The 23,152-nt window shown below is 41.7% G+C and overlaps 1 protein-coding gene and 1 long non-coding RNA gene across 2 annotated transcripts in view; both read right to left on the reverse strand.

Moving 5' to 3' along the window:
• LOC138304553 (uncharacterized) overlaps positions 1–9,569 on the reverse strand; it is a 34,859-nt gene extending 25,290 nt beyond the window's left edge. The window contains exon 1 of the long non-coding RNA XR_011205589.1: positions 9,467–9,569. This is a non-coding gene — a long non-coding RNA (uncharacterized lncRNA). The remainder of the gene's footprint in view (positions 1–9,466) is intronic.
• The window catches only part of NDFIP1 (Nedd4 family interacting protein 1), a 274,091-nt gene that overhangs the window by 245,320 nt on the left and 5,619 nt on the right, over positions 1–23,152 (reverse strand). The gene's annotated exons all lie outside the window — the stretch shown is intronic.

Here is a 23,152-nt window from a genome sequence, read left to right on the forward strand (position 1 = left end):
TGATTCTAATCGACCAATGTGGTTTGTTGTGTCCCATGTTGATTGCTGAAACAATACAGGTTTCAAGTCTCTGCTATGCTTTTGTTTTACTTAGCCAGGGACGATGAGAACAGTCTAAATGTGCACTCCAAACCAATTAGCAGTTCATTTAAAAAAAACAGTATGCAGGATTTTTGCAGAGCACGTCCGAAAATGTTCTCAGAACATTAAAATACAAAGTAGCACACGAGGCTGGCAGAGCAGATTCAGCGCAACAGACAAGGTGGGGTTATGCAGCGAGAGTGGCAGCCTTTTCGGCAGTTTGGGCTCTTTCTATATAAGAGAAACCATCTGACAATCATCTAGAAGAACCGAGTCAAAACGGATGCAGAGGAAAGTGCACACCATAAAACTTCTTAACGAGGACTCACTCATCTCACCACATTAAAGTGCAGAACTTGCTTTCCTGTAATGTACGACACAAAAAAAACAAGCATTTGTAATTCAATAGGTTTCACATTTACTTGAGTTAGAGCTACTGGCCTTGTAAATGCATAACTGGACTTTTATTGCCACATAATTTGATCCTCAGTGCCACATAATTCCAGTGGCCTTGCAGGCTGACTGCTATATTACTTCAAACAAGGCCCTTAAAACACAAACTACTCCCAGCTGTAAAACAAAAGTTCGAGCCATAAGAGCTTAAAAAGACAATGATTGGTGGGAAGGGTTAATATGTTGGGGTCCTCACTAACCTAGTGTGAGGCCGAGATGATCTAGACAAAAAGAGCAAGTGGGGAACGTTTTAAAGGTGGTTCTATTGTCCCAGGACCATCACAGGCTGAGTTATAAGCAAAAATGTTTTGTGAGAGGAATTACATGCAAAGCATTATGGGATGTGATTCCGAGTGAAGCGAATATTGTAGTAGGCGGACTGTAATGCTCAGAACAGCCCCTAGAGGACACCATAGTAAAAATAGCATTTGTAATATACATGGTCATATAACCATATAGTTAGCCCTTAGGAAGCATAACCACATGAAAACAGAATGTCAGAAAGTAATGGAGTGAAAGCATGTATTTAGCCCATAAAGGGTTTAGTGCAATACACTTTTTCAGGGCTAAGAGGGCTACTACAATGATATTACAAACAAGGCCCTTAAAAAACAAACTACACCCAGCTGTAAAACAAAAGTTCCAGCCATGAGAGAGCTTAAAAAGACACTGAATGATGGGAGTGGTCATTACTTTGGGGTCCCGACTAACCGAGTGTGAGGACCCTGAGATGAGAAGTTACAACCCTTCTGTTGAACGTTCTGAAGGTGGTCCCATTGTCCTAGGACCACCACAGAAGTTATGAGCAAAACTGTTTTGTAAAAAGGATGCCTCACAAAGCATTATAGCGTGAGCTTCCCCAAGGGCAGTGAATATTGTTGTGTCAGCCCTCCCGCTGTGCTAGGAGAGCCACTTTGATGATTTCTGTGTTTATCAATAAAGCAATTACAAGGGATTTTTGAAATCCATCAAGCAAAGGGGAAAGACAAAAGCAAAACTGAATTGACTCTGATTAGATAATGTGAACAATGTGACCAGCGTTCCAATACCGCTGATCAAGTTCATGCTGGTCGCGCTTAGTGAAACTTCAAATCGCCCTGGAGGGCGAAGGGGAGATTCAAAAGTAATTCACCCTCGCTGAAGTATACCAGCAATCATGCAATAATGCATGTAAAGGCGTAACAAAAAAGCCTCAAGGCAGGTCAAACGTAAAGCATTTACCAATTACATCAAAGGATTTTTCAAAGGCAGGCCCAGATACGAATAAAAGTAATGGGCGTGGTTAAAGCCCACGGAAAAAGTTACAAGTCAAAAAGAAGCGCTTGCGCGCTGCTATGCTCAACTTAAAAAAAGTAGAAAATCACTGAGTAAAATGCATTCCGTTGACATTCAGGTTGAAACACAATTTGCAAGCGTAAAAAGGCAATTTATAATGTCATGCTGGAATTGGTTTAACAAAGATGCACGGACATGAGATAAGGGGTGTTCGGAGGAAAAGAAAAGTGTATTGGGGTGCGGTATTAAATGTGGAAGTAGCGGTGGAGGGATGATGTGCAAAGAAGCGGTAAGCAGGGTGGCTTGAGGGTCACGAATACTGTCATCAAGATTATTATTATTTTTTTATTTATTTTTTAACATTATAGGTAGTGCCGAAAATAGAATGGGCACCGGGGGTCTCTACCCACACCTCTGTTGGGAAACTAAATTAGAACATTCTGTTTTACTTGTAGCGATTTTCGGTATATTAAATTAGGTTAATATTGATATATTGGATGAGATGCAATTTAGCAAATATTACATAGAATAAATGAGGGTGGATCCGTTTCTGTACAATCATTTAGATTACATGCTCTACAACTCCATCTGCTACGCTGCAACAATCAACAAGGACCCCATCAACAATCAACAAGGACCCCATCGTCTGGCCTTAATAGACTGGGCTCTTTCAGACCACCTGAAAGCTAATTATCCCAAAACTTATGCTGACTGGAGGTCAACAAACGGTGCCTACACAAAGGAAATTCAGAAAATCTCAAATGCAATGCAATTTTAAGCGAGAAATTATAAGTGCCAAAACCAAATTCCCTACCAAAGACAAACTGTACAAAGTCACAAGCAAGCCATAATCTTATTGTTCCAAACTAATCCTCCTATTAGCGAGGCTTCAAATAGTGAAATGGTTCCTGGTTTCAGAAAGGTAATCTGTGGTGTGTGCCTTGTGATCTGTTAATCACTTCAATTACCTATTCTATGCACTTTTGTTTTCCGTATTACCTCTTCATAATAAATACAAGATAGTAGAAATATCCCATCGCAAACATTAACTTCAATTAGCAGTCTGCTCGAGGGATACCGTGGAAAGCTGTGTTGCTCTTAAAACTCCAGAGGGGCATACAATATGTGGAGGGATCTAGCATTTATCTTACCTAATGACTACAAACTTTCCACAAAGTATAAAAAGCCCGGGGGACGGAATAAAGAGCTGTGCATGCAGGGAGTGCTGAGCACTGATGCAATCGTCAACTAGGTGTCACTTGCAGCAGTTAGCTTCGAAAGCAACAACAGCAAATGCATGTGCGCAGATAACACAGCTCCTAAAATGGCCAGCAATATGTAGCAGGATGTGCATGTAGATTTCAAGTAAGGAAGACCATCTTTAACATGTACAATCAGGACACAAGACAGGGCCAATGTCAGACTTGTTTAATCATTATCCAGGGGTCAGATTGTGGAATACACAAAATAATAATAATAGAAAAATCTTTATAAATTCAATAGGCAAAAACCCTTGGCTGAATCCAAGCAAGAACTATGATCAAAACACATATGTTCAATAGTTCTAATCTCAGAGTGTGTCAGAGTATCTTTCCCTTCATTCCACTTTACAAAAGGTTCCAATAGCCCCATTATTGTGAAACTGATAAATAAGTGCATTTCAAGAGTGGAACAAACACAAAACTGTAACCTACATTTAAAATAAAGAAGAAAAATATGTGAATAGTCCTAATGGGAGGGATCAGTGCTTTTCCACAAAAATGCCATCAACATTTTGGTCACTAAGGAGACAAGCATTGGCAAAGCCAATAGATCTCACCAATGCAAGAACTATTGGCTTTGCCAATGTGATTAAGCTATGTTGTACACCAGTTTGGCTGCTGTTCAGCTTGGCTAAAAAAAGTTAGTGGCGTAAAGGAGAGTGCAGTGAAACGGAGTGCCCTGGCATAGAGTGACATGGCAAAGTGACGTGGCATCGCATGACAGAGTGGCGTGGGGTAGAGTGGCATAAAGTGGAGTGCCAGAGTGGCGTGGCACAGAGTGGCGTGGCACAGAGTGGCGTGGCACAGAGTGGCGTGTCCTGGAGGGAGTAGAGTGCTGTATGTAGGAAGCTGGCTTGGTGCGTGGTGAGCATCTATGGTGTTAACACCTTATGCAAGTACCAGGTATCCCCTATTAGTGGTGAAGTGTAGGCAATGTCTAGAAAGCCAGGGCTCTCTAGAGGTAGCTGTGGATGGGCAGCCAAGTCTTATCTAGGAGACATGCTAAGTTCATGCAATACCACTACAGTCACACAGCACTATCACACATGAAATAACCACAGTGTTAGAAAAATAAAGATACATTATTATTGTAACACAAATACTAGAATACTGAATAGGCAATCCCCCAACGGGAGGCAAGTAAACACACTATTTTATACATATTAGTAATCAGTAAAGACTGTAGAAAGCAATAAGCATTGGCAAAAGTATAGGTAAACAGTGAGGGTCATACGGGAGGGCAAAGCCATATACTAAAAAAGTGGAATGTGAAAGGCAGTCCCCTAACTAAGGAAGTGGAATCAGTAGAATGGAGATGGAGGAACTAAGGACCCCAAGAGGTAAGTACCAGAGTGACCCCCCCCCCCAACCCCAGCTACCAGGAGAGCAGAGGTAAGTACCTGGTATTCCCCAAAACAACAGGGAACTTTTGAAGAAAAAAAAAAAAGATTATGCAAGCCCCAACCAAGATTGGTCGAACCCAAAGGTGAATCCTGTCAGAAGAGGACCTGCAAATTAAGGGGACCAAGTCTAGTTTGTGATGGAGTGTCCGGTTATGGCAGGAGCCACTACCCCACCCTTCTGTGGATGCAGGAACAGGTCGACAGTGGACGAAGAAGGCCAGCAGTGCAGCACCGGAGATGGAGCAGAGTCCCAAGAGTGATGCAAGTGGTGTCCCACGTGGGCGGTCGAGAAGCAGCCAGTGGTGCTGGAAAAACACCAACAAGCATAGGCAAAGGCAAGAGACTGAGAAGAGGGTTTGCAAGGCTGAAGCGGACCAGCAAGGTCCAGGGGACTCAACCCAAGGAGATGAGTCCAGGGTGACCCTCAGCAGCTTGGAGAGTCACAAGAAGAGGAAGTAGACCCCACATGCAACCCACTGGCAGCAGGCACCGGAGTCACAGCGAGGCCCACTCAACTCACCATGTCGCTGGATCAGCAGACACGAGACTCGCTTTGCAAAAGGAGTGCTGAAGGTCGGGGCTACCTGGAGCCTGAAGATCCCATGGAGGAGGAGCAAACAAGCCTTGGTAGCTGCAAGAGTCGCGAGGCACTGGGGTACGGTACGGTCCTGCAAGGAGGGGCAAGGGCATATTGTCTCTCAAGTTAGACAGCTGGTAGAGGACCAACAGGACCACTCCAGTCCACCACCTGTGATGCAGGATCCACACAGTTCCAGAGGAGAGAAGATCCATGCAGCCAGTCGCCATTGCAATTGGTGATGCAGATTTAGGGGAGTGACTCCTAGGGAAATTCCTTTGCTTATTTCTTCCTGTGCAGGCTGAAGACTCCCCTCCCTCATAGGATGCACAGCCGGGGAAATGTTGCAGGTACTGGAAAGAGCCGGAGTAACAATGTTGCAGAACGTAGTCATCACTGAAATTGTAGATTGTCAGCTCCTGGATTGGTTGCAGTCCCAGCGGCCAGAAGATCTAGTAAACAATGCAGAGAAGTCCTGCTGGAATCTTGCACATCGGATCGGAGGACCCACCCAAGAAGGAGACTCTAAATAGCCCAGGAAGTGGGGTTGGTAACCTTGCACAGTGACCACCTATCAGGAGCGGGCTGTGACGTCACCTACCTGACCTGCCCACTCAGATGCTCCCAGGGGCCTCTGCCCACCTTGGATTCAAGAGGTCAGACTCAAGTGGCCACCTGGAGAAGCTCTGGGCAGTCTAATCGGGTGGTGATGGACAGAGGACTGGTCACTTCCATTTGCTTTGTCCAGTTCTGGGCCAGAGGAGGGACCTGGCTCCCTGGGCCCCTGGGCTGGTGCAAACCAGTTTATACAAGGAGGGCACATTTCAAAGCACACCAGTGGCTTAGGGATGCTACCCTTCTCAAGGCATGTAATACCTATTTCAAAGAAAGAGGGTGTTACCTCCCTCTCCCACAGGAAATCCTTTGTCCTGCCTTCCTCTGCCTGAGCTGGTCAAGCAGCAGGAGGGCAGAAACCTGTCTGAGGGGTGACAGCAGTGGGGGCTGCCCAGAAAACCCCAGAAGACTTGTAGGAGCAATGCTGGGGGTCCTTTAAGGAGCCCCCAGAGGGCATGGACTCATACTAGGATTCCGACATGTTTGATACCGAACATGTCCAGGTTCGGAGTTACCATTATGTAGCTGGACACAGGTAAGTGACCTGTGTCCAGTACACGGGTAGAATGGCTTCCCCACACTTACGAAGTCCAGTGTAATGGAGCTGCAGTTCGGAGCGGCACTTATGCTCATGTACACACAGGTACCTGCACCCTGCCCTCTGGGCTAAGAGGGCCTGCCATAGGGGTGACTTACGGTGACCTGCTGCAGTGACCTATAGTGAAAGGGTGCATGCACCTTTTCACGCAGGCTGCAATGGCAGGCCTGCAGACACATTTTGCATGGGCCCCCATCAGTGGCACAATAAATGCTGCAGCCCATGGGGAACCCCTGGTGCCCCAATGCTCTGGGTATCCAAGTACCAAATGCTAGGGACTTACATGGTGGCACCAGTATCCCAATTGTGGGGTCTGCAAAGTCCTAAGCAACCAAATTTAGAGGGAGAGAGCACAATCACTGGAGTCCCGGTAAGCAGGATCTAAGTGAGAACAGTCAAAGCGTACTGACAGCAAGCAAAAAGTGGAGGAAACCATTCCGAAAAGAGGGTACTTTCCTACACTGTAGGGTAGCTTAGATTAGAGTGGCTTAGAGTAAAATAATGTGGTGTGGCATAGACGGTGCTGCTCCGAGAGGAGATTGGTGGCGTAGACTGTCGTAGAGTGGGGTGGCATACAGTGGAGCAGTGTTATAGAACTGCATAGAGTGGAGTAAAGAATTGTAGAGTGGAGTGGTACAGAGGATAGTAGAGTGGAGTGCTATTGAGTGGCGTGGAGTAGTGAAGTAGTGCGTCATAGCACAGAGTGGAGTAAAGTGGCATGGAGTGGCATAGAGACAGTTGTGAAGATCATCGTGGAGGTGTCTAGGCTGGAATGGAGTGGCATAATAGACTGAAGTGCTGCATCAGAGCGGAGTGGCGTGTCAGAGTGGAGCAGAGTGGAGCGGAGTGGTGTGTCAGAACAGAGTGAAGCGGAGTGGTGTGTCAGAACAGAGTGGAGTAGAGCAGATAGTTTCAGAGTAGAGTGAAGTGATGCAGGAATTCCTGCATTCTATGCCACTGCAGTACGCAAGAATCACCTCACAGCACCTCTGAAGACAACAGAAGAATTCAGCAGCCAGACTCATCCTAGACCGCCCTAAACTGACCCACATCACCTTCAACCTCAGGAAGCTCCACTGAGTACCCATCCAGAAGAGACGCCAGTTCAAAATGTTGATGCACACCTTCAAAGCCCGCCAAAACCAGGGACCTGCTTACATCAACCAGACTGAACTTCTGCCTTCTCTTTGGACACCTTCGCTCCGCCTCCCTCGGCTTCGTACGCACCCCCACATTCACCACAGCAACCATGGAGGGCACTCTTTCTCCTACCGCACTGCAAAGTCCTGGAACGACCTCCCTCATCACCTAGAGACCTCAACTTCTCTGTTGGAATTCAGAAAGGGACTCAAGACCTGGCTTTTCAACTAAGTCGACTGCAGTGGAACACTCAGAGACTGGATACCCTCACGGGTGATTAACCGCGCTGTACGAATCAATTTTGATTGGAGTGACGTACAGTGGAATGATGTAAGGTACAATGAAGTGGTACATACTATAGTATAGTGCTGCAGAGTAGAGTGGTATAGAGTGCAGTGGTGCAGAGTAGGCTAGAATGCTGTACAATTGAACGGTGTAGAGTGCAGTGATGCAGAGTACAATGGCACTGAGAGTAGTGGCCTAGAGTGCATTAGTGTAGAGTGCAACAGAGTGGCACAGAGTGGTACAGAGTAGAGTGCAATGGTGTAGACTGCAGTAGTATTGAGTTCAGTGGCGGAGTGTGAAGTATTGCAGAGTACAGTGAGTGCAGATGTAGAGTGAAGTAGCAGAGAGTGCACTGTCAGAGTACAGTGGTGCAGAGTAGAGTAGAGTTCCGTGACGTAGAGTGCAATGGTGTGGGATAGAATGATGTAGAGTGCAGTGGTGTAGGAGCAGAAAGTTGGAGAGTAGAATATGTATTAGTTTAGAGGAGAGTGGTGTATAGTGCACTGGCGCAGAGTGCACTGGCATAGAGCAGAGTGGAGCAGAGTTGGGTTGAGTGGAGTATCATAGATTTCAGTGTTGTAGGGTGCAGTGGCACAGAGTGAAGTAAATGGCATAGAGTGCAGGAGAGTGGAGTGTGCCAGAGTGGTGTGGTGTGGGGTACAGTGTAGTGGGGTAGAGTAAAGTACAGTGGTTTAGAGTAGATTAGAGTGGTGTAGAGTCAATTGGCATAATAGTGCCGTGGAGTGATGGAAAGTGAGTTGCAAATACTCAAGTGGCATAGCGTGCAATAGAGTGATTCCGAGCACAATGCGGTGGCATAGCGTGAGAGTGCACCGGTGTAGAGTACAGTGGTGCAGAGCAGAGTGCTGTAGAGTGCAGTGTTGCAGAGTGCACTGGAGACTACAGTGGTGCAGAGATGTGACAGAGTGCAGTGGCATAGAGTAGGGTGTTGCAGAGTAGAATAGAGTGGCACAGAGTGCAGGGGCGTAGAGTGTAGCAGAGTGGAGTACAACAGTGTAGAGGTGCAGATTAGATTAGCATAGAGGCCACTGTTTTTGAGTAAAGTAATTAAGAGTGCATTGGCAGTAGTGTAAAGAAGCATAAAGTGCAGTGGTTCAGAGTAGAGTCATGCAGCATATATTGCAGTGACAAAGTAGAGTGGAACAGAGTGGAGTGATGCAGAGTAGAGTGGTGTAGAGTGTTGTGGCACAGAGTAGATTGTTTCAGAGTAGAGTGAATTGACAGAGTGGAGTGGTGTAGGATCAAGTACAGTGGCGTAGAGTGGCGTGGTACACAGAGTGCAGAGCTGCAGAGTGGAGAGAGAGCGAGAGGGGCAAAGGGGAGTGGAGTGGCCAAGACAGGAGTGGCGTATAGTGCAGTGGCGAAGAGTGTAGTGGTTCAGAGTAGAGTTGTGTAGACTGAAGTGGTGCGAAGTACGGTGAAGTGGAGAGGTGCATGCAGAGTGGAGTGGTGTAATGTGGAGTGTATGCATGGTGTGGTAGAGCATTGCCATTACCGACAATAAATTTTCAATTTAAATACCATTACAACTGCACATACAATCTTAGTGATAAACCTATACAGTGCACAAATGATAATGTGTGGAAAAGGCATCACCTAGTGTACGGACTTGTAAAATATTTGTTTCCATCACACTTCACAATTACAAAAAAGTGGTTTATTTTTGGTTTCCTAATTCCAAAGTGTTCTGAAATATTTGCAGTTAATTTACAGATATTTAAATGTTGTTGTGTGCGAGAAAAAAACCTTTTCTTACCCAGTACAGGCAAAATTGTCACATAATTCCTCTCACTTTGAAGTCAGAGAAAGAAAAGTAAACACCAAAGCCCCTCGAAGACACATCCTGACATTTGACCTGCAAATGTGACAAGATAAGAAAAAAATGTAAAGGCTGTTTACAGAAAGCAAGGACTTGTGGAAGAATCCAAGGAGCAATGGGTAACAAGCCTTGCTCTTCCAGAGTGACGAAGACATACCAGATAGCCTAAAACGAATAAAGGCATGTAATAGAAAGCCAAAAAATGTGAGCTACAAACCACAAAACCAATGGTAACCAATGAGTGAAATGTACTCCCAGGGAAGCATTCAGAGAGCACACAAAAATATATATATTTTTTTTTTTACAACCAGTCAGCTGGGCTGTCTGGTAGGCTTCGATTTAAAAAGGAAACTAGCACACACTTTTTTCTGAAACCTTCATCTCCTGGGCTTCATAGTAATGCCTAGGTCACTTTCTGGTTATCATGACTTATCCTAGTCCTATTCTTCTTTGTCACAGTTATTCTTAATAAAGTATACGTCACCTTCAATAGAGGAAATTCATTTCAGCTAGGCCATCAGTCCTACTGATCTCCCAACAATATCCAGGCCCATCTAGTCTGAAGGACAAGACTCACAGTGCAGACAGGGTACAAGCAATGAGATCAATAAGAGCACACCATCATCTTTCTCATTCGACTCCAGTCTAATGAGGTACACCAGAGCAGAAGGCACATTCACTCCAGTACTTCAAAAGCACAAAGTGCACAGGAAAGCAGGTTACGTGAAGCACGGTTGCACTAGTGGACATGCAATAACGGTATAACCATCTACGCACATCAACCATTAAAGAAGATGAAGTCTCCATGATCTCCACCAATAGATGCAATAAAAAATTTTTTTTTAAAAATAAAAAACTCAGGCGAGTCACTTGTCATTTACAAGAGAGCTAACTAGAAGCTCGATCTGTGAAGACACTGGTACATACCAAGGGAAAAAAAAAAAAAAAAGAGGAACTCTTAAGGGCAAAGGAACTTGGTCTACGAATATGCAGGCGTAATGATGGATACTAACCAAGTGACCGCCTGGGCTCATCCAAACTGATTGTCTTTAACCTAATTTGGTAGGTGAAGGCTGTTTTTTCTATTTTTTTTAAGGGACTGATCACCCTAGAGACATGATGGGAACAAAGACAGAAAATCTCTTGGGATGCATGAAAGGATGAGAAACTTTGGAGCAATAAGCTAAGTTCATTTGTGAGCGATAATGGAAATTAAGTATATAGATTAAATAAAATCAATTTCCTCCTACCTTGCCTGTATGTGTTATGGCTAGCACACACATAGTAAGACTACCCGAGTCTTGCTCAGGAGAACGAGACAAAAAATATAAAATTGTTGTAATGTACCACATGCACAGACCCCAAAAGGATCAAGCCAAAAATCTTACATTAACTTTTTTCACAAGGGCTGGATAGAAGTACTATAATATAAAGAGAATCCTTGGAAATCCACAGACATAATTATCAATAAAATGAGTTTCAAATGCTTCCTCTAATAAATATTGCTGGAAGCTCCATAGAAGAAATAATCTGTATTGCCACACCATTAAATAAGAACAAGAAGACCAGTTAACACAATCTTTTCCCATATATGACATTAAAGCTGACAGTTACTAAGAGTGGGAATAAGACTGTTTCAGCCACTCCACTTTTCCAAAATTATGCATTTGTGGTCCACGTTTGTGAGGCATGTTAGTCAGAAGATTATCTTAGTAAGATTAATTAATGCATGCGGGAGAGAAGTTTTTTGCTCAGTAGTGTGGCGGCCATAAACGCACCATGATGGTTCTGATGGCATACTCTTTGGCATTATGCAAAATGTGATGGATTCTTATGTATGTACTCTTTATGCTCTAGTGTACACAACAGTGCAAACCCTGTTTTTTTTGGAAAAAACAATAAAAAGAATCTTTAAAAATAAAATGCCCTTTTCTTTGCCTAGTATTATTAACTATACCGAGACATAACCACAAAATCCCCATACAATTATTGTGGATTTATTGTTTTTGAATCTCCGATCATTACTGCAGACCATACTTTGCATACAGCTTATAGGCCACAGCGTCCAGGCTATCATATCATAAGGCATTCAAAAAAATAATTGAGTAAAAAAAAAACAAACAAAAAAAACAAGGGGTGGATAAAGGGTGCCAACAAGCACACTCTAGCCAGCAGGAGCAAAGTAGCACTTCTTACTTGGTTATCTGCTGTTTAATTTTACTATAGTTGGTCTATGTAATACACAGGGATAATGTAAAAAGCTTCCTCCTCCACAGGTGGCACCAAACTTAAAACAGGTCTATTTTATGCTGATAACAAAGTGAACCTATGTCAGTTGCCTCTGGGCTTGTACAACTACAAACCAATCTGGAGAAATCTTGCACCATACATTTCTTTAGAGACAACACAGGGAAAACAACAGTCTTTCAGTGCAACCAAAAGTGACATTTGAACGGTTGTATATGGAAAGATAAAATAACGGAGCCTTTCCCAAAGTACCTCCACTTGGGCCAAAAAAACGAATAACCAATTAAATGCACTGGAATCCTTTGGCAGACACTGAATAACTGTCATATGAAATCTTAACAATAACGTCATGCAAATCAGCCAATCTAAATGTATCCGTCTTAAAGTTCATAAAGTGATGATGGCTCCATTTGTCAAGTGTGGGGTCACTAGTGGTGGCCAGGCTCATATGAAGAGTGCTAAAGCTTAGTAAAAACCACTGCTAAATGGGGTTTTTGCTGTAAGAAAAGCAATAAACTATCCAGGTTGTCCAAAAAGAGTGGTTAATGTGTTCAATTAAGGTTACAGATTTGGAAGCATTAATCGGACTTCTATATAAAATCAGGTATGTTAACAACTATACCCTGGAGGAACTAATTGGCAATAACCATTTACATCTATTTACCTTAAAAGGTAGTTGGATAGGTTAGAACTTAGCACCCTAATGAATGATGATGTGTGTAAATTCAATTTAATGCAGTAGGTCGAGCTAAAGATACATGCTTGGACTAACCTATCGGACATGAGATATCAATAATCCTGATGCTCATACATAATCTGTCTGGAAACTGTATCCTGTATAGGACATGCGTTTTATTGCACCAAGAATTTATATACTGAATACAGATAAGCTTTTAAATTGTTACACTGGGGCCAACTGTCTTTGTTAGGAGAGCAATGAAGATGGGCCATGACTTGTTAGATATCTTAGTCTTTGCATAGAGTGGCTCTTGCACTTTTTCAGTTCCAAACTAAGGTAATGAGTAATGTATTCTCCAATTCCAAAGTTTTACAAGTAAACAACGGGTACCATGTTTTTTTTTCCATTAAGCTCAAAAGTTAAGGCCATGCTAAAATTGTTTGATAGTGGCATACATGATCAGATCTGACTCCTTGAATTGCTCTCTTCATTTACGCAACTTTGAAGACTTGGCAAATGTTATGTATATATGTATTCAGTGGCTTTTCAGTTGGGTGAAGCTAGATAGGGGGCAACACAGCACTAGGTGAGGGGAATGATTCAAGCTCACATTCTATAGGGGGTAGAGAGATTATTTTTACTGAGTAAGGAGTCAAAGGTACTGAGAGGATGAGATGCTTTGCTCTGTGCCAGGCACACTATCTTCTGACTTAGCTACATGCAAATGTTTAAGGATACAGGGATTTGGAAATATCAAACTTGACAAAGCTGTCTCAACTTGGTCGGCTACTACTTAGCCTAACAATACCTCACCTCTTCCTTTCCAACAGGTTCTACATCTACAAAACCTGCACAAGAAAAGCGATGGCTCACCCCACATTCACAAAATCTTTCCACTTTTACCTAAGTCGTATTAATATCCCTCACAGCCACTGCCATGTTAATGGCCACAGCCCAACAGAAGAGAATGTAAACAGTGGGGTAAAAGTTCAGGCACTTGGGGCTGTCCCGGACCATGAGAGACACAAGGGGACAAACAAAGCTTTGGAATGGAGGAGGCAATAAGCAGTCTTTATTGCAGGGCAAAGCAACCCTACTCCTCTGACAAGGGTGGAGGCAGCATTCAAGGGTTTGTGTGGTGTACTAGTTACAAACAATCACTTGTTTTTTTAGAGCAGGGCACATCCCTGAACTTGCTCTAGGAATAAACCCAAAGAACACTCAAAGCCTGAGATGAAACACCATATGATATGTAGTAAAAAAATAATAATAATAGTAATAATAATAATAATAATAATAATAATAACTTGACATATGGGACCAATGGTACAAGAATAAGCAGCCTCTTGGTGGGGATCTACCAAGACTGTGAATGTGAGGAATGAACGTAGAACTCACACCACTCACAAAGGTCAGAGATACAGGAGTACATAATACAAAGATAGAAAAGTATACACTGTGATGCACAAATGTTTACAAAAAATGAAATAATTATTGGAAAAGATGCTGAGAGGGGAGGTACAGAGGGCATTCAAATTATCAGGCTAGATGCCCATAATTATGGGCATATTGCGTCTGTCTTGCTGCACTGAACGAATGCTAAAACACCATGCAATGGATTAAGCATCTTTGAAACAGAATGTTGCATTAATTACCTAGGTATTCAGGAGAAAGGTAGCATACATGCTCATCCTTTATGTTCTAAACTGTAACATCTCGGCTGTAGAGGTTTAGTCAAAGATCCAAATATTAGAATGATTACTGCATATTCTACCTATCTTAACAGTTGGGTTGGATTTAAACAGAATATTAAAGGACCATTCTATGCAGCCAGACATCCAGCAATAAAGCAGACAGAAAATCATAGGTCCATCAGATACACTCACAGAGGCTTAAGAGTTGAGATCGTAATCAGGTAATTCGGTCATGCTGCCAGTTAAACGGGATAATCAGATCACTGAAAATCCCAGTTAAAGTAAGCTTCTTCCTCATGTGAAAACGGCTGGCATGTTAGAAAGAAAAGCAGCACCACTTCAATGCCACATAGGAATGACTTGTAAACACTGAACGCAGTAAACTGATGTAGCAGAAACATAAGTGCCATCTCATGTCACAGGGATCATCTATACAGGACAGTTTATGCATTATGTTAATCAAAGTACAGATAGTTTGAATATAGAGTGGTGCACTGAGAAGCTATTTTAGTGTGCATTTGTTTGGACTAAAGGCAGGCATGGGTGATATGGAGGTTTAATTAAGTGTTTGAAGTATTACTATTTAAGCTCCAAGCCAATAGTCTCCATTGGAACAATATTGAATTTCTAATAGTTAATGTTTTAAATGTGTGCAAAAATAGAGAAATGTAGTTCTATGTTATACTGACTGAAATGTATTAACAGATGTTTTTCTTAAAGTTACTGTAACATGAATGCTAATGGAGGATTATTAATGTAGAATTTATAGTTTGCAAATCGAAATATGTTTTATTTGAACGTATCAATGTGCTGTTTAATTCACTTCAATTAGCCTAAGTGAGGCCTACCCTGTATTTCGTGACTATGCAGAAAATGTCAAGTCATTTTGCTAAGGTGTACCTTTCTTTCAAACTTCATTCCCATGAAAGGACTAGTTTGGTAATAAACGCCTATTGTTTTTCACATAAAGAGTTACAAGATTCTGACCTTGAATGTAGAAAATCCTGAACTGTGGACTAGCAATTTAAACATTTGTTTCAATCTTGTGTGGAGCTACATGGATGGACGCTATTGTCATGACAGACTTGGGAAAACCTGAAGATGTTTCAAGTTGGAATCATAGGATTTATTTCCATTGGATAATGCCCCTTCAACATCAAATTAACTGTTGCCCTGACAAATCAGATTGTCATATGAACTTTAATATCTCAATGCCCAGCAGGATCTAGATCAGATGCCTTGCAGAACTCTAGCAGATTCCTTGGAGGCCCAAGGATAATATTTTGCCCCACATGCTGAGCCCCAGAGAGTAAGATGTATCTTCCTCTCTACCTTTGCCCCCTTTGAAATGCTTTGCTGAGATTTAGAGATTTTCTTCCTAACCCTTACAGAAATCTGTTGACTGAGCTTCCGACATGTTGACGCATTCCCTTTTTTTACTTAGTTAGTAACTGGTTGCCCTAAATTACCTTTTTCTTTTCCACTTAAGTGTTCCGCCCCACACATGTCCTCCCCTTTTTGGCTAAACCGTAAGGTTTCCATGAGCCCAGCCAGATTGAACTTTGATGATTTGAACTGCCTTAATGCTTATTAAAAACTGAGCAAATTTTATTTTCTGTACATCAAATTATCTTGATGTTTTGCATTGTCTTTGCTGAATGCATAGTGCACCTAAAGTAAGTCCGCTTGAAGTTATTTTGTTGCCTTGGATAATCCTTGGTGTTTTTGTATCTTTATAATTTTGTTTGTGAACTGTCTACATGACTCCGAGCCTAAGTTTGTAATAAAACCCTTAACTTTACTCCTGACTATGCGCCAGTCCAGGCTTATAGGGGGCAAGTTGTGACATGTATTTGGTCGGTCACAGAAATGCATGTCAGCTTGAAACCAATTGTCTGTCTCCTGGGAATGGTGGCATGTCCCAGAGGATGCATGATTCACTATATAATACCCCAATTGGTCTAATTGCTGGCGAAGAGGAGAGTGGCCAGAGGCTGGATGAGCACAAGGGTCCCACTGTTTACAGAATGGCTCCGAGACATATTAGAATGGGGTGCGGCAGAGGAATCCCACATGAGAGTATCACACACAGATGAAGGGGTGGCTACAGCTGTCCAACTCTGGGCTTACTTTTTGAGTAGGTTCCCAGAGGATGATAGCCTGACACTTGGGGAGAGCTCTGAAGGGGAAGGATGATGATCAGTCAGGTCGACGGCCTGCGCTACGATTATTCGATAGATGTATGGGACATGCGATACCCTGGAATGTTATGATGGCCAATAACTTGGGCAGTTCCAAAGACCAGATACTATCCCGGAATATACTTGTGTTTTTTTCCCCCCATTGAGTGGCTGCTGTTGCATGATTTTCTAAATAATTGTATTGGACTCTGAACAGTAACTGCTAATGATAATACATTATGAGTAATGCGGATGACGTACACGACATGTATATATTTGTTATGGTTTAAAACTAACAGTTTAAAAAAAAAAATTAAAAAAAAAAAACACCTTTACTCCTGACTGGAGTTTTCCTTGAGAGTCCACATGGTCACAATGTGTAATCTAACTGGTTTGTATTGAAATTTTGTTGTAGGTTTCAACCACATCCTATGCATGGTCCAAAGATAGGTTTACCTCGATGAGCACAGACTCCTGTGAAGGAGGAAAATTCTCCAGCTAAGCCACTGCTGAAAAATGTGTGCAGCAAACTAAAAACAAGAACTAATGGTGAGAAAGTTCATCCATAAAGGGACATGATGTTTGTTTTTTATTAAGCACGGATACAAACCCTTCATTTTCTATGCCACGGGGAAACAACCAAAGTGTGTCTTTTATTTTGGTGAAATATTCACTCCTTCGTGAGCTTTTTCACCGTCACTGTTCAGCATTATTCAACATCCTCATCTTAAAGAGGAAGGCATGCCGGGTACAGCTCTTGAGAGTATGGGCTTCCTCTCCACTAAAGGATATATTGGATCGGAGTAATCATGACCACAGAAACAAGAGTCATGCTACTTACTTCTACAGGTATTTTATTTCTCTCCTTTTTATACCCTCTACAGGCCTAGTGCATACAATATCCTTGGGCAGAAGGGTGGCTTAGTGCAAACTTACTCCTCAATATATAACAGTAATTTTCATGCTTTACAAGAATTGTAAATCATGTCCTAATTCATCCCTCTAGCACAGATCTTTCCTGATGCACTTCTAAATTACATCAATGACATACAGATTTACAGCTGTCTGTACAGTAAATCAGGGAACCAGACAAACAATATGAAAAGACCAGACCAGTCTTAAAACTGGATAAAACCTTGTGTGAGTGGAGTGAAAATGTAACCTTTTTAATGGTATCGGCAAATCAGGGCTGTAGTGAAGAGGGTCAATTTACATATGTCCATGAACACGTGATGCACTCCTGCAAGGTGACAATCTGATTGAATCAACAGGGGCCCCTGCGGTGGGCGGTTAGACTACTGTAATATAATCCTAACATCACACAAAAAGAGCTCACTAACGAATTGCAGACTAGAAGCAGGTGGTCAAACTATGCCTAAACATCCAGCAAACTAATCAGGGATACACAGAAATCCACCCACCTCCCCCACAAAAATAAATAAATAAATAAATAAGAAAGGCACACAGCAGCAGAAAGAATGTCACAAAATGACATGCGTAAGCCTCGATAATGTCGGGTCTGGCTATCCTAAATCTTCCATCTGGGTTTATCTGGTGGATATCCATTAACATATCATGCAACACATCTGCGCATACCACTGTGCACAATGTAACACCAAAGCTACCCTCTGACGCAACTCAATCTACAACTTTCACAGCACAAGGAAGCTCACATTAGAAAGTTAATTCATGTACTTTGTTAGAGTGATACTGGGAAGAGTTTAACACAAAGGTGACGTCTCAGTCCCACTAATTACCATGCACTTACTAGTCAAAATGTATATATTTTTAAAACATGTATGCCATGCAGGGTCTTCAGAGGTGCCGACAAGTATGGGGCACAAGAGGCAGCAACTCAGGAACACTCAACTGCAAAAGGTGGCATCCCATCCTTCAAATCATTAAATGACATTCTCTACACATGCCTCGCATACTGAGGAACACCCATTACAAACAAAAGCCACGCTCGACGTTACCACGGTATGGAGGAGTGATCTACTGCTTCTTTTGCAACTGAAAATTCATTTTGTATTGCAGTACCTAGTGTTCACTAACTGAGGTAAGACAATTAGCAGACCGCCCGCTCACTTTCATCATAGTGCACCCACTAGAAACCTTGGGCTTCGGTCGGTTCTGAAAGCCATAAAACCAAATCCACATTGAAAAACTCTACTTTGCTTATGTATGCTCCTCCGTACGCTGACCCGGTTGGCATGAACTACCTCACAGGTCCTTCCACCAAATCTGAATTGTGTGGTCTGGGCAAAGGGAAAATCTCTATGATCTACTACTTTTAAATTGACTCGTGGACTTTTTTTTTCTCCAGATTTCATGAAACAATGACTGTGGCAAAAATAGAAAAGTCTGTAAGTTTCAAATCTGTCACGATTCAGGCAGCAGAAAAATAAATAGCACCCTGCTAAAAAAGCTGAAGGCACACAAATGTCGTCCACATTACACTGTAGTTACAGAGTACCTACACTATACTGCCTGACATGGACATTACCTTCTCTAAAACACGAGGCATTACATCTTTTCAGGTAAATTAGGTAAGAGCTACCTAATAATATTTCAATACAATTGAAGAGAAAATGTTAGTAATATATATATATTTTTTTTAAAGCATAGGACTGGGTTGGGGGGGGGATTCTCTACACTTCAAAATGATAAAATACCTCAAGCTCTAGAGAAGGATATGCAGAGGCAGGCTATAAATGTTACAACCATATATACAGATATTCACAGCCATATCCCACACAATACATTGCTCGCCATTTATACAAACAACTCACAAACACTAGCTTCAGTTTTATGCTATGTATCAACAAAGAACATCAGTCACTGACAGAAAAGACTGATGTGATAACTAAAGCCTAAATAAATAATTGATGCTTTACAATAAGTATGTGCATATTTCTTAAACGTGTTAAATTTCTGTAGAGTGCAATACTTAGACTACCACAGATCTAAAAGAAAAACTGGTCATACTAATGACAGAGTATAAGTCTGTATAAAGCTACCATTACCAATAACATATTCACCGAGTGGGCTTCGGCTACACTGAGAAACGTTGATTCTCTCTTTTATTCTGTCTCCTATGTGTTCCTTGCTTTGTAGTGCGTAGGAGTCTACTGTACAGCAGAAAAGTGCACCGAACCGTCATATTTTAAATTATTTACCTCATAAAACTGGCTATACAAAGTTATTGCTTTTATTTTATTGTTCACTGTAGAAGGGTTTTCAATGTTTTAGTAGGGGCTCAAAATAAAAGCCAGGCCAATTGGCTTTGCTAAAACGTCGAATGCTATTATGTCTAAAGTGTTGCTTCATACAATTAGAGAGAAATGACAAGGCCACTGTAAAATCGCTTCTTTTGGTAGTTTATAAATTATAAGCCAGAATAGGTGAGCGTCAGGGGCCGCAAATCACATAATTCCAAGTTGTCTTCCACCCAATCAAATGCAAATACAGAACCAAGTTACTTCAGTAGTCACTTGAACTGTTACTAGGAAATTCATATTTTTACAATTAAATTTCTTCAAAAAAGTCCAGTATGTCCTATTCGTACCTAGATGCAGCAGGTTAAAACCTGACCCTCACCTAAATAAATAACGGCATACTGCAGACCTTCAGTCAAATGGATATTCATTTAGAGTCATTAAGTGCCAAGGTTTGAAGAATTCCTAGAGTGTCAACCTTGCGGAAATAGAGACTGTGCTTATTGCTGGCACTAGCAGGCAAGACGGGTCGCTACAAGTAATTACATGTTACATGAATTGGACATCATCATCACTCTCTGCTTCAAAACCATACTGTGGCATCAATTCGCCATGTCATGCAGAGTCAAGACGTTCTTTCCATCCCTTACACGACATCTGAGTTCCAAGCTTTAGTTCATTTACATCTTGATGGAAGCAGCACTCTACTCACCAAGCTGAACGCCTAAAAAGAATAACTCGTACAGTCTTATTATTCAATGGTTTGAAGACATTTGACGAGTCCTCATCCATACCACAACCTCCTCACAGGCTTCCTCAGTCAATCCACAACACACTTAAACGTTTATGTCATGTCACTTTCAGGGAAGTGAATTTAAACAGCCCATTTTACCCAGCAAGCAAAATTAAGAACTCAGGTGTGTTATAAATTAAACAGCACCTGTATCTTTAAACTAGAAACAAGAACAAACAAAAGGGGGGAAAAAGATATGTCAAGTCGTCCCCTCTTGTTTCGGATCTGAAATGATTTGTTAGTACAAAACTTCTTGGCATCATTTTGTGTATCTCTTACCTGCATGGGTGGCACAGGTGTGATGTACATGTATGGGGGGCAGGTGAAGAGTGTAAAGCAACTTTTAAAAAAATTGGAGCGATCGTTTTAGTATGTAATTTCCAACACAGATCATAGTTGTACATTCATTCAGACATCATGAACTGACTGAGCTCAAATTATATCCCATAAAATATAACCCAAGCTCTCATCCAGTCAGAATATTTGCTAGTAGTCTTTGATTTTTTGTTTTCAGAGTGGTATCTAGACCCAGGCCATGAAGATAAGACTAAAACCAATAAGGTTGATATCATTGTTAAGTTGCTCAGAAGGCACACTATTTTTTCACAAAATTACACTACTCTTCTTCAAAAGATTAAGTCATATATGTCGGACTCTCCTCACTATGCAGATAGTAATATGTGAGGATTACATTGTGTTTTTTATGCCTAATATAAAAGGTATCTGGGTCTTGATGTAAAATAACTCAAAAAAGTTTATGGAAGATCAAGGTTTGAATGTCTGCAATGCAATTTTTAAAAAGTATTTAAAAGTTACTAGGTTTCAGATCAAATAGAAGCCGCTGACATTCATTCTGTATGGCACTTCCTTCACCCAGCCTTGTCCTTCCAACAAATTATCCCTTTTACAAACTCATAATTGTGGACATACGTGTACTTTAATTTATGGATTCCCTCACAGGACTAATCATCCAGATCTATTAACTATTACTCCAAAACCCAGCTAAATAACATTTTCCTGAGACGAAACTCATTCTATTGCCTTGGATCTCAGTCCCCTTCCCAACCAGGTTCCTTCAAAGCATGCAAAATGTATGTCAGGAATTTAGATTCCATAAGTAAACACAAACTAAAACACGAAGTCTTTGGTAAACTCCATAAGTAAAGCACTTCTTTCATACCTCGGTCATTTTCTGCAAGTCCTTTTGGGAAACATGTTTTTGTTTACGTTAGCTTTACTCCTAATATTTTTATGATTTTGTTAGACATTAACCAAGACAGTCTGGCTATCAGGGTGCTGTAAACGTCTGTTTCAAAATTGAAGTTGAGGAGAAGCATACTCGAGCATAACTGTTGTTCAAAACAGAATGAAAAAAAAAACGAAAAAAAAAAAAAAAACACAACACTTGGCAACAAACATGTTTTAAAGTCACACAATATTTTGTAGAACCAAAATGTTTGCATTCTAATGCATTGAAACCACGAAAATGGATGGAAGTGTTGTAAAATAAATATAGTACGAATATGAAATATTTAAAATCCAGTCTCTCAAGCTACAATTCAAAAAGATTTTAAGACGGGCTTTTACAGAAAACAAATTAGTTCAAGTTATCACAGAACCATTTTCATTATTTCAGAACTGTGGGTAAACTGATAACAATCAAATAGGCTCTGAGCAGAGCACTGTTGTATTCGTAAAGCACAAAATAATGACAGAAGGAAAATGTTTGGAAACAATGTAATATGGTCTCCACAGACCTAGAGAATGCTTTAGACACGGTCTCCAAGGCCCATCTATTCCAGGTATTAGAACGCATGAAGTTCGGCCGGGTGTATATCGGGTGGATAAGACTTGTGAATGCGCAACCAATGGCATCATTTCAGAGAGATGGACGTTAGAAAGAGGTATGCATTAGGGTTATCCGCTGCTCCCTCGTGCTATGCGTGTAGACCTGAGAGATCTAGTAATGACTGTAAATGCTCTGCTGGAGAACTTGGAGAGTTTTGAATGTACTTCTGGTCTAAGAAAATTAATTGGGATAAATGATCTACTGACTCACTCTGACAAAACGTAAACCTGTGCATGCTTGATTTATCGCTTGTGCGGTAAATTACACTTTTAGATACATGAAGAGCTCAAATCGTGCCCTTGGCTCAGAGATGGTAGTCACTGAATATGGGTGGGACGTCAGTAAATTAATAAGCAATATTTGCAAATCTGTTTTGTTGTGGTTTACCCTCATTTTTCACTACTGGTCAGAGTTGCACTGGCGCCACAATCGAAGTACTGCTCACAGCTTTTCCCAATGTTGCATGACCTCTTAATCTTAGGATTATGGACTTGGGCCTGAACAGGCAACGATTCGTAGACGCAGCACTAGTACTAAAATGCCCTATCACTGAGGTACCGAAAATAACTCACATCTCATTAGAATGGCCACAAAGCAAATTAACCTTACATAAAACAGGCCACATACACCCCTAAAGCCCCCGCTGTGCGGATTACCGAAACTCAGGAAGGGATGGAGGGCAGTGTCATGTCATAATGGAGGATGGGGTAAAGGGATGGAGGAATATGGGTGATCTCTAATTGGCAAGTTGTTAATTATCTATGAAGAAGCCCGAACTAAAAATCAATAAAAATGTGTGATAATTCCTACAATGAAGCAGAATTCTGCCAGCAGCTACGGGCACATGGCCAACACTGCTTGAGTCCCATTCATTGTCAAACATACTGTACTTTCCAAAATGGCAGGTGTCCCAAATACGTGGCTGGATGATCATTTATACAAGACAATCCGGAGTGATGTCCC

The sequence above is a fragment of the Pleurodeles waltl genome, chromosome 7 (assembly GCF_031143425.1).
Source record: "Pleurodeles waltl isolate 20211129_DDA chromosome 7, aPleWal1.hap1.20221129, whole genome shotgun sequence".
In the NCBI taxonomy this organism is placed as follows: Eukaryota; Metazoa; Chordata; class Amphibia; order Caudata; family Salamandridae; genus Pleurodeles; species Pleurodeles waltl.